Source organism: Narcine bancroftii, chromosome 4, assembly GCF_036971445.1.
Source record: "Narcine bancroftii isolate sNarBan1 chromosome 4, sNarBan1.hap1, whole genome shotgun sequence".
Classification (NCBI taxonomy): Eukaryota; Metazoa; Chordata; class Chondrichthyes; order Torpediniformes; family Narcinidae; genus Narcine; species Narcine bancroftii.
This window is the reverse complement of record NC_091472.1, coordinates 71,723,583-71,738,190: the sequence shown is the minus strand read 5'-3', so window position 1 is coordinate 71,738,190 and position 14,608 is coordinate 71,723,583.

Below are 14,608 nucleotides of genomic sequence, written 5' to 3'. Positions count from 1 at the left end.
AGACTCGTCCTGTGTCTGTGGGACACAGGAGGAGATGAATGTGGGGAGGGTTCCACCTCACTGTCTCTCCTGAAGCAATCCTTGGGATTCCTGTTCTAGAGGTTCCAGACAGCAGTTTGAGTCATGACTCTGGACCCAAACTTGGTATCACCACCGTCTTTGTGTTTTCCTGTTTTTTCGAGTTTGTGAATTCTCCCAATTTTGATTTTAACTGCTGAAGAGCAGCTGCCCCAGTAGATGGCGCCATTGCATGCTTGATTGGGACAGGCTTTGGTGCAGGAAACCTTCAGCAATATCAGAGAATTATCCACTCACATTTACTGGTCAGGTTCCTGGTAGAGGTCTGACATTCTCTACAGGCCAGAGGTTATTTTCTTGCCATATGCCAGAAGGATGTGTAAATGCCCTCATCAATTCACTCAAGTATGTTACAAAGAGTAAAAGAATATAATAGCTTAGTTGCGGATTGTATTAAAATTCTTGAATCAAAATTCAGTGTTTTGCGACAGCATCATAGTGGAGACATTCATATTATATCTATTTTATGACATTACTATAAAAAAATTAAAATAATAATGCATGAAATGTAAGGCAGTGTCTGGTTCATTGATAATTCAGGAATCTGATGGCAGTGGGGAAGAAGCTGTCCTTGAGCCGTTGAGTGCTCGTCTTTTGGCTCCTGTACCTTTTTCCCGATGGTAGCAGAGTGAAGAGGGTATGGCCTGGGTGGTGGAGGTCTTTGAGCATAGAAGTTGCTTTTTTAAGACACCACCTCGATGGAGTGAAGTGTGGTGCCTGTGATGTCACAGGCCAAGTTGCCAACCCTCTGGAGTTTATTCTTATTCTGAGAGTTGGTGCCTCCATACCAATCAGTGATGGAACCAGCCAAAATGCTCTCCACAACACACCTGAAAAAGTTTACAAGAGTCTTTGGTGACATAGCAAATCACCTCAGACACCCCACAAAGTATAACTGCAGGCAAGCTGCCTTTGTAATTGCATCAATGTGGAAGCTCCAGAAGAGGTCCTCGGAGATGTTGACACCCAGGAATTTGAAGTTCTTGACCCTCTCCACCTCTGAGCCCTGGGTTGTGTTCCCCTGACTTCCTCCGTAAGTCCACATTGAGCACAAGGTTGTTGTCAATACATCATTCAATGAGCTGATCTATCTCCCTCCTGTACACTTCCTCATTGTTGTTTGTGATTCTGTCAACAACTGTAGTGTCATCGGCAAACTTGTAGATGATATTAGAATTGTGCCTGGCCACACAGTCATAGGTGTATAACGAGTAGAGCAGTGGGCTAAGTACACTTCCTTGGGGTGTGCCTGTGTTGATAATTAGTGTGGAGGAAATGTTGTTTCCAATTTGAACTGACTGTGGTCTTCCGATGAGAAAGTCAAGTATCCAGTTATGGGGGGGGGGGAGGTGTTAGGGTTAGGGTTAGGCCTTGAGGGGATAATGGTATTGAAGGTCAACCTTTGGTCATTGAAGAGCCGCTGTATGTATGAATTCTGTTTTTGTGGTGATCTAGAGCTGAGTGGAGAGCCAGCAATCTTGCATCTGCTGTGGAGCGATTGTGACGATAGGTGAATTGCAGTATGTCCAGATCTTTATACAGGTATGTGCTCATTCTGGCCATGACCAGCCTCTCAAAGCATTTCATCACAATAGAAGTTAATGATACTGGGTGTTAGTCGTTGAGGCAGCTCACTTTTGCTTTTCTTGGGTACCCTTCTTGATGCTGCCATTATAACATTAGTAAGAAATGTTTTGTAACTTTTCAGAAAAAATCTAATAATAAAAACACTTCATAACAGTTTCCTAATTAGTAAACACTTCAACACTTACTTTCAACTTCCAATTAAATATCTAATTTGTTGTTTATAGTGCTCCAGCACAAGTTCCATGGTGATGACTGTAAAGGTTAAAACCTTGTGTTTTTGATTTTGAGCCTATCCCTTTAAGAAAAAAGTATTGTTTGTAGTGTTCCCATAGTGATTATGATGTCATATGTCATAATATTCAAGCGGATTAAGAGCTTGCATCTCATTCTTCGACGAACTATGAAGGGGATGTGAGCTCGAGATATTTTTCTTTGAATTCATCTTATTTTGTTTTAATTTGTCTTAATTTCATCTATTTCTTCTTATATCTGTTTAAAGTTGAATATTGTTATATCATCATAGTGTGCTTTGTTTATTCATCATTATGAAAAGCTTAATGCAAAGTTATGCAAAATGTTTATCTGTTTATCAATGAATTCAAGCTACTTAAAGCTGCATCTACAAAGTTTGGTTTATTGGAGTAATAAGATAGTAATTCAGAATATGTCTCTGAAGGTGACATGTTTTGAAATTGGGAAATACTAGAATTTGAAAGTGTCGGTCTATAATGACTGCATTATAAATGTTTAATTGGGGAAAAGGAGAGAAAGCTTCTTACCGTTGTAATCATAACTCACCAATGAATCCACCTGCTACTCATTGCTTTGGACTATAGACGACCAGGTAAGCAGAAGGACGGCCACCCAAGCAGCTTCAGTGGATCTTCCAGTGCACTAATTTGACAAGCATCTCACTTGTCTGGTTAAGGCACTATCCTTTGGGAGGGCGCCATGACTTCCAGCACTGGTGGGTGACTACTACAATGTATTCCAACTCTCTGGAAAGTCAAAGCCTGGTTTTATTCAGTCTAGCTATACTGCTGAAACAATGCTCCTCCAAATTGAACAAAAGGAATGTGGGACATTGCAGGACACAGAATGCATGCAGGGTGAGGGCATTCAACATCCATTGCCAAGTGTGGCTTGTTGGCACATCTATCCAACGAGTTGCTGCCAATTGCCAGTAGCACAATGGAAAGCAATGCAGTTACAAAGGTGATCAATGATATGCTCAACACTGTCCATTTTGGGCTTCACCAGGTTGATTCTGCTCCAGACTCATCACAGCCTTTGTCTAAACATGAAGCAGAGGGGAAGAGAAGGTGACTGCCCTGGATGAGCAGCATTTGACTGAAAATCTGGGCAGCAACAGGAAAACATTTTTAATGCTGAGGGTTGAACCTTGTACATTGAAAACGGGTTGTTTTTGCTGGAGGAGAATCGTAACAATCCCAGGACAATGACTCTGGTCCAATCATCATTAGCCACTTCATCAACAACCCTCCTTTCATCATACTGTGGGAGATTCAATGATTAACCGGTTGTAACACAATCTGTCACGGTACAAGTTGATGAATAGTGAGACACAAACAGAAATGAGGGCTTGCATTGTATTAAAACTGCCACAGAACTGGTACAGTTTTTTTTAAACTTTATTTATTTAAAAGATCATTAAGAAAAAAACAGTGTACAATCTAATAAGAACAATTTTGTATAAGTATACATATAAAAGAAAACACAAACCCCCCACCCTCCCACCCCATCAGCCACTCTCTTAAGGAGAGCCAAAAATATAAACAAAAAAATACTAAAAGTATTTAATAAATCAAAGTATATCCAAATGCATGTATTCCAAATAAGTAGCCACTTATTAACAAAAAAAGAATAATTATCATGCAGATTATATGTAATTTTTTCCATAATAATACAAGCTTTCAATTCATTATCCCAACGTATTTATTATACTAATCGCTATATTCTTTTTCCATGTACTAGCTACACATTTTTGTGCCACAGACAAATGCAATTTGAAACTTATCCAACCCTAATCCCCTTAAAGGAGCCATGTAGCCCATTAGAAAAATAGATGGGTCTAATGGTAACTTAATATTGAATAATTTTTCCAAAACTAACTTAATTTCTTCCCAAAATGATTGCTCTTTAACACAAGACCAAATAGCATGTAAAAAAAGTTCCAGTACATAAACCACATCTAAAACAAGAATCCGAATTACTAAAACCATATTTTTTCAATTTCTTCAGAGTTAAATATAACTGAAGTTAAAAAAATTATAATTAACCATTCCATATCGTATATTCATCAATTTCGTTACACTATCATTACATATCTGCCCAATTATCTTCCGGAAAAATAAAGGTTAAATCATTTTCCCATTTAAGCTTAGACTTCTCCCATTTCGGTTTATCCACACTATCTTGTAACACTTGATACATAACTGAAATATAACCTTTTTTGATATAGAGGAAATCAAAGATTCAAATTTCATCAATACAGGTAGAATCATTTCTTTACCATAGATATATTTTACCAAAGCTCTGTTGGTAATAAACAAAGAATTTTCAGAGATATCAAATCATTCCCTCAATTGATTAAAAGAAAGAAGTTGTCCTTCCTCAAAACAATCCTGCAATATCTTTATACTCTTAGAATCCCAACTCTTTAAATGATTAATAAACATTGAAAAAGGAAGAAGCTGATTATTACATAATGGGATTAAAATTGATAATTTACCTTTTGATCCTAAAACCTTATTTCTTCTAGTCCATACTTTTAACAAATGTTTTAATACCGGCATATTATATTCCCACAACAAATTCATATTCCATGGAAATATAAATTGATGCACCTCAATTTCAGAAATACAAGCCATTTCCACTTTCGCCCAACTTGGAGGGTGGTCCAACTCCATCAATCTACTAATAAATTTCAACTGAGCTGCTTCATAATAATTTTGAAAATGAGGTAACTGAAGTCCACCAAATGCATATTTCCATGTAAATTTATAAAATGCTACCCACCGCCAGTGGGCTGATAACGCCTCAAACCGTGCATCTTGGCGCCTCACAGTTTGGCGGGCAGCAACCTCCTTTGAAGAAGACCGCAGAGCCCACCTCACTGACAAAAGGCAAAGGAGGAAAAACCCAACACCCAACCCCAACCAACCAATTTTCCCCTGCAACCGCTGCAATCGTGTCTGCCTGTCCCGCATCGGACTTGTCAGCCACAAACGAGCCTGCAGCTGACGTGGACTTTTTACCCCCTCCATAAATCTTCGTCCGCGAAGCCAAGCCAAAGAAAGAAGAAAGACCCACAGTAATTTACCTTTCCATAAGAATTCCCTCACAACTTTATTTAAATCCTGGAAAAAAAACCCTTTGAAAGGGAACATGGTATCGATTGAAATAAATATTGGATTCAAGGAAAAATTTTCTTCTTAATACAATTTACTCGACCAATTAAAGTTAACGGAAGTTCTTTCCATTTAATGAAATCTGCTTTAATAGTTTTTAATAAAGAAACATAATTTAACTTATATAATGATTGATAATCAGCATTTACAGTTATTCTTAAATATTTAATTTTATCAGATCATTTCAATTTTATAATATTTTTATACTCTGAAAAATCACCCTCTCCAACTGGCAAAATTTCACTCTTATCCCAATTAATCTTATATTCAGATAATTTTCCAAATTGCAATAAACATTCCTGCAAATGTAACAATGACTGTTTTGGTTCTGTCAAGTATATCAAAACATCATCTGCAAATAGATTAATCTTATATTCCTCATCCATAACTCTCATCCCTCTTATCTTTTCACTCTGTCTTATTGTCTGAGCTAATGGTTCAATAGCCAATGCAAACAAGGCTGGTGACAATGGACAGCCTTGCGAGGTCAAACGTGTCAATTTAAATGGTAAGGAAACTTGACCATTTGTCACCACCCTAGCAATTGTGTTTGTATATAAACCTTTAACCCAACCAATAAAAAAGGGCCAAATTTAAACTTCTCTAACACCTTAAATAAAAAAATCCCATTCAACCCTATCAAAGACTGTTTCCGCATCTAGCGCAACCACCATTGGGGTGGTTGGGCTACTTTCGATATGCATTGACCAAAGTTATCAATCAAAGAATATTAACTGATGCATTCCTATTCTTAATAAAACCTGTTTGATCAATATGTATCAACTTAGGTAAGTACTTGGCAACCCGGTTTGCTAACACTTTTGCTATAATTTTATAATCAACATTCAATAAAGAAATAGATCTATACAAAGACACTTTCAAAGGATCTCTATCTTTTTTCAGAATTACAGTAATTAATGCACTTGAACAAGATTCCAGTAGCACCTGTTCTTCAGTTACATGTTGTCTCTTTCTCTTTGGCTTGGCTTCGCAGATGAAGATTTATGGAGGGGTAATGTCCACGTCAGCTGCAGGCTCATTTGTGGCTGACAAGTCCGATGCGGGACAGGCAGACACGGTTGCAGTGGTTGCAAGGGAACATGTTGTAATACATCCCCAAACACAGATGATAAGTCTTCATAAATTTTTTTATAAAATTCCACAGAGAATCCATCATCCCCTGGTGACTTTCCATTTGGCATCTCCTGTATAGCCTCCTTAATCTCAAAATCTGTAAACAGAGATTCCAATTCCATAACATCTTCCTCCCCTAATACCAGTAACATTAATTTAGATAAATAAGATTCAATAGAACCATTATCCTGTTTCCCCTCAGAAGTATACAATTTTTGATAAAATGAATAAAACTGGTCATTAATTTCCTGAGGTTTATAGGTAACTATTGAATTCTTTTTAACAGCATTAATAGTCCATGAAACCTGTTCCATTTTTAATTGCCATGCAAGTACCTTATGTGCCCTCTCGCCCAATTCATACTAATGCTTAGATCGATTAATTAAATGCTCAAATTGATAAGTTTGCAATGTATTATAACATAATTTCAAGTTTGCCAGAGCTGCTTTTTTATCTTGTCACATCTTTCTGAAATTCCTTCTCTAACTCAGCAATTTGTTTCTTCAACTCTAACTCTCTGCCATATATTGTTTCTTAACTCTCGTAGTAAAACTAAAAATCTGCCCTCTTAAATAAGCTTTCAATGCATCCCATAAAACAAAATGACTATCTACAGAATTAACATTCTCAGCCAAAAACAGTGATCTGTTCTTTAACAAAAGTAACAAACTCTGTTTTTTTTTAACATTGTGTTGAACCTTCATCTATAAAATGAACATACCACTTCAGAACTTACACAAGAAAAAAAATTTATCCAATATAACCCTACTTTTATACTCAACCTGTAATACTCTACCCTGTAAATGTGCCGATACCAAAAAAACCTATTCTGGAAAATGAATCATGCCGATATGAATAAAAAGAAAAATCTTTTTCTGTAGGATTAACTCTTCTCCAAATATCCACCAAATTTAAATCTTTCATCAAAGCCCCAATTTGTATCACCATCTTTGAATTCCTTATACTTTTCGGAGATCTATCCAATAAAGGGCCCAAAACACAGTTAAAGTCTTCCCCAACTAAGATATTTGCATTAGCCTGATTTAACAGCAAAAAAGCTTCTAAAATAAAATGTTCATTATCTATATTAGGTGCATAAACATTAAGTAAAGTCCAAGATTCAGTAAAAATTTTACAATTCACCCTCAAAACTCTTCCAGCATTTCCCTCCAAAGATTGTTACACCCCTCACCTTAGAATTAAAAGAAGAAGAAAACACATGACCAACCCAATCTCTCTTCAATTTCAAGTGTTCTTTTTCAGTCAAGTGTGTTTCTTGCAAAAAAGCAATGTCAACTTTCATTTTTTTAATATAGGCCAAAACTCATTTCTGCTTAATTGGATTATTCAATCCCTGAACATTAAAAGTTGCAAGTTTCAAATTAGACATTTCTACAAAGTAACAACATAATCACATATAACTAAATATCGCTCCCCTTATAAATCCTTAAAAACACAATCCCTCCCCTATAAAATGTCAAGAAAAAAATTTTTTAGAAAAAAATCACCCCTCAAAAAAAAACACCCAAAGCTAGTAACGCCCAAAAAATCTGGGTGTGGTAAAATCCACTTGCAGCAGATGACTGTCAAAGATTTCAATGCCATCCACCCCTCCCCCAGCCAGACATACATACATTATTCAATTAAACATAATCAAATACAGTAAATATATTCAACCCAGTGATTCTAGTCCCAATGATTGTTTCGGGTCTTCAATATCAAGAAGACTTTGTGTCAGCTCTTCTTTCTTACCATTCCCACGCCTATTTCCATTTGTCCTTCTTTTGGGTAACAACAATGGAGATCGACCATTTCCTCGCAAATCTGGCAATTAATTGGCAAAAATTAATGCATCATGGTCATTTTCAAAAGTTTGAGATTGAAAATTACTGATACAGTTAATGCTTTATTCAACACCAAGTTAACCTGAGAGAACCCTTACTTCATTTAACCTCAAAACAATCTCTGAGGCTCTCCATCCAACAAAGCGATGCATCAACTTTTATACACCCAAGTAAACAAGTTGAACTAGAAGATGCATCATTATTCTACATACAAGGTAGATTGGGTGAGGGACCGTGAGTAGCCGATGAATTTTACAACCATCACGGACGGGTTGTTTGTGAAGCAAACTGGAGGCCATTACAGGAAAGATGTGAAGCTTTGGAGAGGGTTCAGAGAATATTTACCAGGATGCTGCCTGGATTAGAGAACGTGTCTTATGAGGCAAAGTTAACAGACCTCAGGTTTTTCTCTTGGGAGCAAAGAGAGAAGAGCAGTTCCTTAACAGATGTGTACAAGATTAAGAGAGTCCTAGAAAGGGTGGACAGCCAGCTCTTCTTACCTGGGGCTACAGTAGAACAGTGCCAAGAACATCTGCGAGATCAGAGGTAAGTTTTTTTTACACAGTGAGTGCTTGGAATGCATTACCAAGGTGGTGGTGGAGGCTGGTACAATGAAGACATTTAAAAGACTCTTAGATTGGCAAATGGGTGCAGGAAAAATCAAGGATTATGGGTGTGAAGTCGAGAAGGTTTAAATGGTGTAGGTTTGTACAAGTCGCCATAACATCGTGAGCAGAAGGACTGCACTGTGTTGTAATGTTGCACGTTCTAATCGTGGACTTGCTGGGAAATTGACAGGGTGTACAAGTGAATGGATGATGCCACAGAATCAGATTTATGGAGAGTGTGATATTGGGTGTCACAAAGAGATATTAATAAATTAAACAAATGAATAAAACTGTGATAAACAGACTGGTTTTTATTGATTGTTAAAAATTATCCAATATAACCCTACTTTTATACTCAACCTGTTATACTCTACCCTGTAAATGTGCCATGGACAGTTAAAAATGCCATGGACAGCTTAAGAGTGAAAAAATTGAGTGTGTGTAAAGGGCTGGGATTAAACAGGGTGGAGGTTACTCTAAAATTATACCTCCCCTGATTAAACTGCACCACGCCAACCATGACCAGTTCTGAGTACCACACCCTAAGAAAGTGCATTGAAGGTATATTGACAACAAATAAACCTGAAATCCTGAGACTGAATTCACAAATGGTCAGCCTAAGAATTCCTTGAGAGAAAGGAATTTATAAGGCTTTTCTGGGCTAATGTGTCAAAATTTGCAAGATACATGCATGACCATTGCTTCAAGGTAAAGGTATTATTGTCACGTAACACTACATTTAGAATGTAACATACATGAAATTCTTCAACTTTGTCTATCATAAGGCAGAGAGTTGCCACTTTGTCCAGCGCCCCTCACAGAAGCCTACAGCACTGGGTGTTCCTCGGTTGTCTCCCCTCCAAGTTTTGACCAGTCCTGAACCTGCTCAGCTTCCGAGATCAGACAATCTCAGGTGTATTCTGGCGATTAGAAGCCATTACTTCTAGGATGCCCTAATCAGAGTGACCCACAGACGCCAGGAGTGGGTGTTACCACTCACGAGTCTTTCTTGTGCCTTGAACTCAAGCTTGTGTAAATTTCTATAAGTAGCTCACTCCATTTTTGGAAAAAAAGACAAGTAAAGATGTGGTGTGGTGAAACTCTGAGTCTGTCGTTAATTCTCTGAGTAAACTCAAAGTGGGAGTTAGATTCCTCAGCTACGCGTGCAGCCCAAACATTTTGGGCACAGTTACAACATATTTTGGTGGCAAGGCTGAAGAAAAATGGCAGTAAAATAGGAACACCTCAAGGTTGTCCTCTAACAACACCAAAAGAGTTTTGAACTGATACAAGCAAAGCTAATGGACCAGTTGGCAGCAAAAATGTCTTTTTGGGCTTCAATCATTGAGGAAGGTGAGCCTGCAAGTTGAAACAAATTCTACAGACACATTAATGAATTGAGTTTAATTATGTCTCAGACTCATGCATTTTTGAAACTTGGTACAAAAAGTATGAAGACATTTTCAGTAGACTTTTCCAAGTTTAGTGAGGCATAGAAGATCAGGCTGTCGTTGAGGAAGTTAGGCACTTGAGAAGACGTAATTTTATTCTGCCAAAAGTTCCCCGGGAGCCCAGTTTCAGTGAAACACTTGATGTAATGGCAGAAATATTCGGTGAACAAACATCACTGTTCAACATTTGGTATCAGTGTTTAAAAATGATCAAGAGAGATACTGAAGATTTTGTGGCATGTGCGAGTAGGGTAAATCGACAGTGCGGGTGGTTTAAACTCTCTACGCTGACTGAAGACCAGTTCAAATGACTAGTCTTCGTAGTCGGAATGCAGTCGCACCAGGATGCAAATTTCAGAACGTGGTTGCTGGCAAAGATTGAGCAGGAGTGTGACGTGACCCTTTGAAAATTAGCCACCGATTAATTTAAAACATGACGGCAAAATGGTGGAAGCGGCACACCCGTCTTCAAGCGGTGTCCAGACAGTCAAGTCAGCAGACCCCGCTAAACCAAATAAAAGTGTGACCCGCCCAGCCAAACTGCCCAGCGCCTGTGGGGACTACGTAAAGTCGGCAGCGCTGCAGTAAATGCAAACGTCGGGGACATAAAGCAGAATGCTGTAGAACTGGCAAATGGAAAACACCTGATCAGTTAGCTTCAAACACAAAAGTGAAACCAATTAAATCGACTTTCAAGGTGGAAAATGCCAAATGCAGGAAATATGTGAAATTGCACATTAACAACATCCCAGTGAGACTTCAAATTGATACAGGGCCTGACATTACCCTAATACCAAAGAAAACATGACTCCAACCAAATATACAGCATGGAACATTTCCGGGGGGGGGGGGGGGTGGGGGGGAGGGATTCTAGAGTTGCTAGACAAAGTTGGCTGTTCCATCAGCTTAAACAGCGCAGAGGGAAATGGATCATGTTATCTGGTAAAATGTCCTAACCTCGATCTCATAGTTCTTGACTGGATTGAAAGGTCAAACCTACTGGACCTACTTAATGATATTTGTCAAAAGTTGGAGGTGGCACATACTCCAACAGTGGCAAATACAGCTGTTAGAGTTAAAGTAACGCCATGCAGTGGTATTTTCCGAACGCCTCGAACGGTGCACTAAAACGAAGGCGATATTCTGTCTTCAAACCGACTTTCAAGCCAAAATGACTTGTCCCATAAGCAGCATTGCAAGAAGAGGAACAAGAATTGAAATGGCTGCAATATGAAGGAGTGATTGAACAGGTCAACGACTCATAATGGGCTACATTTATTGTGGTGGTGAAGGAATTGAATGGATCCATACGTCTGTGTGTTGATTTTTCAATTAGTCTGAATGCAGCATTGGATGACCATCAATACCCACCGCTATTGCCTGATGAACTTTTCATGAAGCTGAATTGTGGCAAATGCATTGTGAAGATCAACTAAGCAGAGGCATATCTACAGGTGGAGGTTTATGCTGAATCCAGAGAATTGCTAACCATCAACACTCCACAAAACACTGATGCTTATCAGGTGCTTGCCTGCACCCACAGATCTGATCACGCAATGTTCATTCTTGGGTCCTTATGAGTCCATCATAATTCATTTCTGCTGGAGATGGATCCACTCAACAAGCTCCTTACACAGGGTAGCAAATGGAATTGGACTTCAAAATGGCAAGAGTCGCTTAATGGAGTTACGTCAATGCTAAATTCTAACCTTCTTTTGACACACTATGATCCAAATTTGGAGATTGTTGTAGCTTCAGATGCATCACAGTCTGAGGTGGTGCAGTCATTCCACACATATTCCCAGATGGGAATTAAAAGACCATAGCACATACAGCACGCTCTCTAACAGCAGCAGAGCGTAACTATGGACAAATTGAAAACGAACCTCTAGCAATCATTTTTGTGGTGAAGAAATTCCATAAAATGCTCTATGGACAGCAATTTACTCTTCTGACAGATCACAAGCCGCTTTTAGCAGTATTTGGTTCAAAGAAAGGAATTCCAATGAACACTGCAAACCAACTACAAAGATGGACAACCATGCTTTCTGGGTATGATTTCAAAATTACATACCAGCCGACCACAAGTATCGGACAAGCTGATGCATTGTCACGACTCATTAGTGAACAGGAAACAGAGCCGGATGATATTCTTGTCGCGGAACTCTCTGTAGATGCAGAGGTCAACCAGGTATTCAGAGATGTTATTAACTCACTGCCAGTTACGCAGAAAGAGTCAGGTAAGCATCAAGTGAAGATGACATTCTTCAAGAGATAATGTGTTGCCATCATACAGGATGGCCAAAAACTTGTCCAAGAATGCAAATTCAGCCATTTTTTAAAAGATAAGGATCATTAACAATCTCTAATGGCTGTCTTTTGTTTGCAGAAAGATGTGTGATACCAAAAACTCCGCAATCAGCAATCCTAAAACAGTTTCATGGAGGACATCCTGGAACAAATCATGGAAAAGCACTTGCACAAAGCTATGTTTTAATGGCCTATGATGAATGACCAGATTGAACTACTAACACAGTCAAATAATTGGTGTGCCTTGGATATGAAATTCCCTGTCAAGACAAATCTACATTCCTGGCCACAAGCAAGCGAACCATGGAATCATCTTCATATAGACTATGCAGGACCAATTAAATGGGGAGTACTACCTATTCATAGTGGATGCATAGTCTAAATGGGCAGAGATCATCAAATTAACCTAACTACAATTATGGAACTCAAGTCCCTGTTCAATCATTTTGGTACTCCTGCAACATTAGTTTTGGACAATGGGATGCAATTCACGGCAGCCATCTTCAATTTATTCTGCAAACAATATGGCATCACTCATATTTGCTCACCTCCATATCATCCACAGTCCAATGGTCAGGCAGAACAGTTTTTGGATACGTTCAAACGGGGTCTACACAAAGCCAAGGGGGAGGGTCCAAAAGAAGAGTTCCTGCAGACATTCCTTTTAAATTACAGGATCACTCCAAACCCACAAACTCCTGTCGGCACTTTGCCTGCTGAAATTATCTGAGTACTATTTGACGTTGTTTTCCCACCAAAGACAGAACCTGAATATGGATATGGAAAGATAGTTCAATAGCTGGTGTGGATCAAAACAAAGAACGTTTCGGAATGGACAACATGTGCCAGTGTGAGACTCCAGGGTTGCATCAGATGAGTGGCAGCTGAGGAGAATCCTGAGGACGATCTGGGAGGTTCTCTATCATGTGCAGATTGGACCGGACAGATGAACTAGACATGCCAACCAGTTGTGACCAATGTAACCTTGCTGAGACACCTGAGCAACTCATCTTGGATGCTCTGCTGGAGACTTTTGAACTCCAGAAACCAGTGACCCACCAAGCACAACCCTCACAAGAAAACGAGATTTTACCCGCTGCCCCAAGGGAATCTGCATAAACTTCTCAAATAATTCGCAAACAAGTAAAGCCATTCCAAGCGAACCCAAGTCTCCACTCGTATGAGTAAAACAGCTCAAAAGGGAGAGATGCTAGGACGCTCTAATCAGAGCGACCCACAGTCGCCAGGAGTGGGTGTTACCACTGGAGCAATAATCAACTGAATGGCTCACAAGACTGTCTTGTGCCTTGAACTCAAGCTTGTGTAAATTTCTATAAATAGCTCACTCCATTTTTTGAAAAAAAAGTTTGGGTGTGGTTTGGTGAAACTGTGTTTCTCGTTAATTCTCTGAGTAAACTCAAAGTGGGAGTTAGATTCCTCAGCTATGCCTGCAGCCCAAACATTTTGGCACAGTTATAATTACAAATTCTGTTGAAAATGGAGGAAATGAAAAACTTGACAGTTTCTGCAATAAATTAGAGGTTGTGATGGACTTCCAAGTAATGTTAATATTTGTGTGAAATTGTTGGACAGCAGTAACCATGCTCTTTAACCAAGGCTTACTCTAAGGTGTACCTGTCAATCTGTTGGAAAGATCGTTAATAATAACCTCCCCAAGTCAGGTCTGGCTCATCCTTTCATTTTCCTTTAAAGATCAATCCACTGGGATTACATTTGTTTTTGCATTTTTTTGGCTTGCATTATAGTCACCAACCTCTGACATTCCAGTGAACAGTGAAGGCAACATGAGGGTTAGTGAGAACCACTGATAACATCTTTTAATGTCCAGCTTCAGAGCAGAGTGGGCCATTGAATTATTCATCCCAATTTAAGAACAATATTGTCAGTTTGAGATCAGGATTTGTAATTCTGCTTTTGACCTTGTGTTCCTTAACTGTGGACCACCAAGACTTAAAAGAATACTCAGTAGAAGACCTTACCTGACCTTCAGAGCGCTTCCAATATGTGAAGTCCCATCTCCTGCACCATCAGGTCTACAGTTGCCCTGTGTTCCTGACAGTGATGATCCACACACATCCACTTTGATCACATTGTAGATGCTTCACTGCAGTCATGGACTTTGTCGTCCATTAGGGACGCTGCCC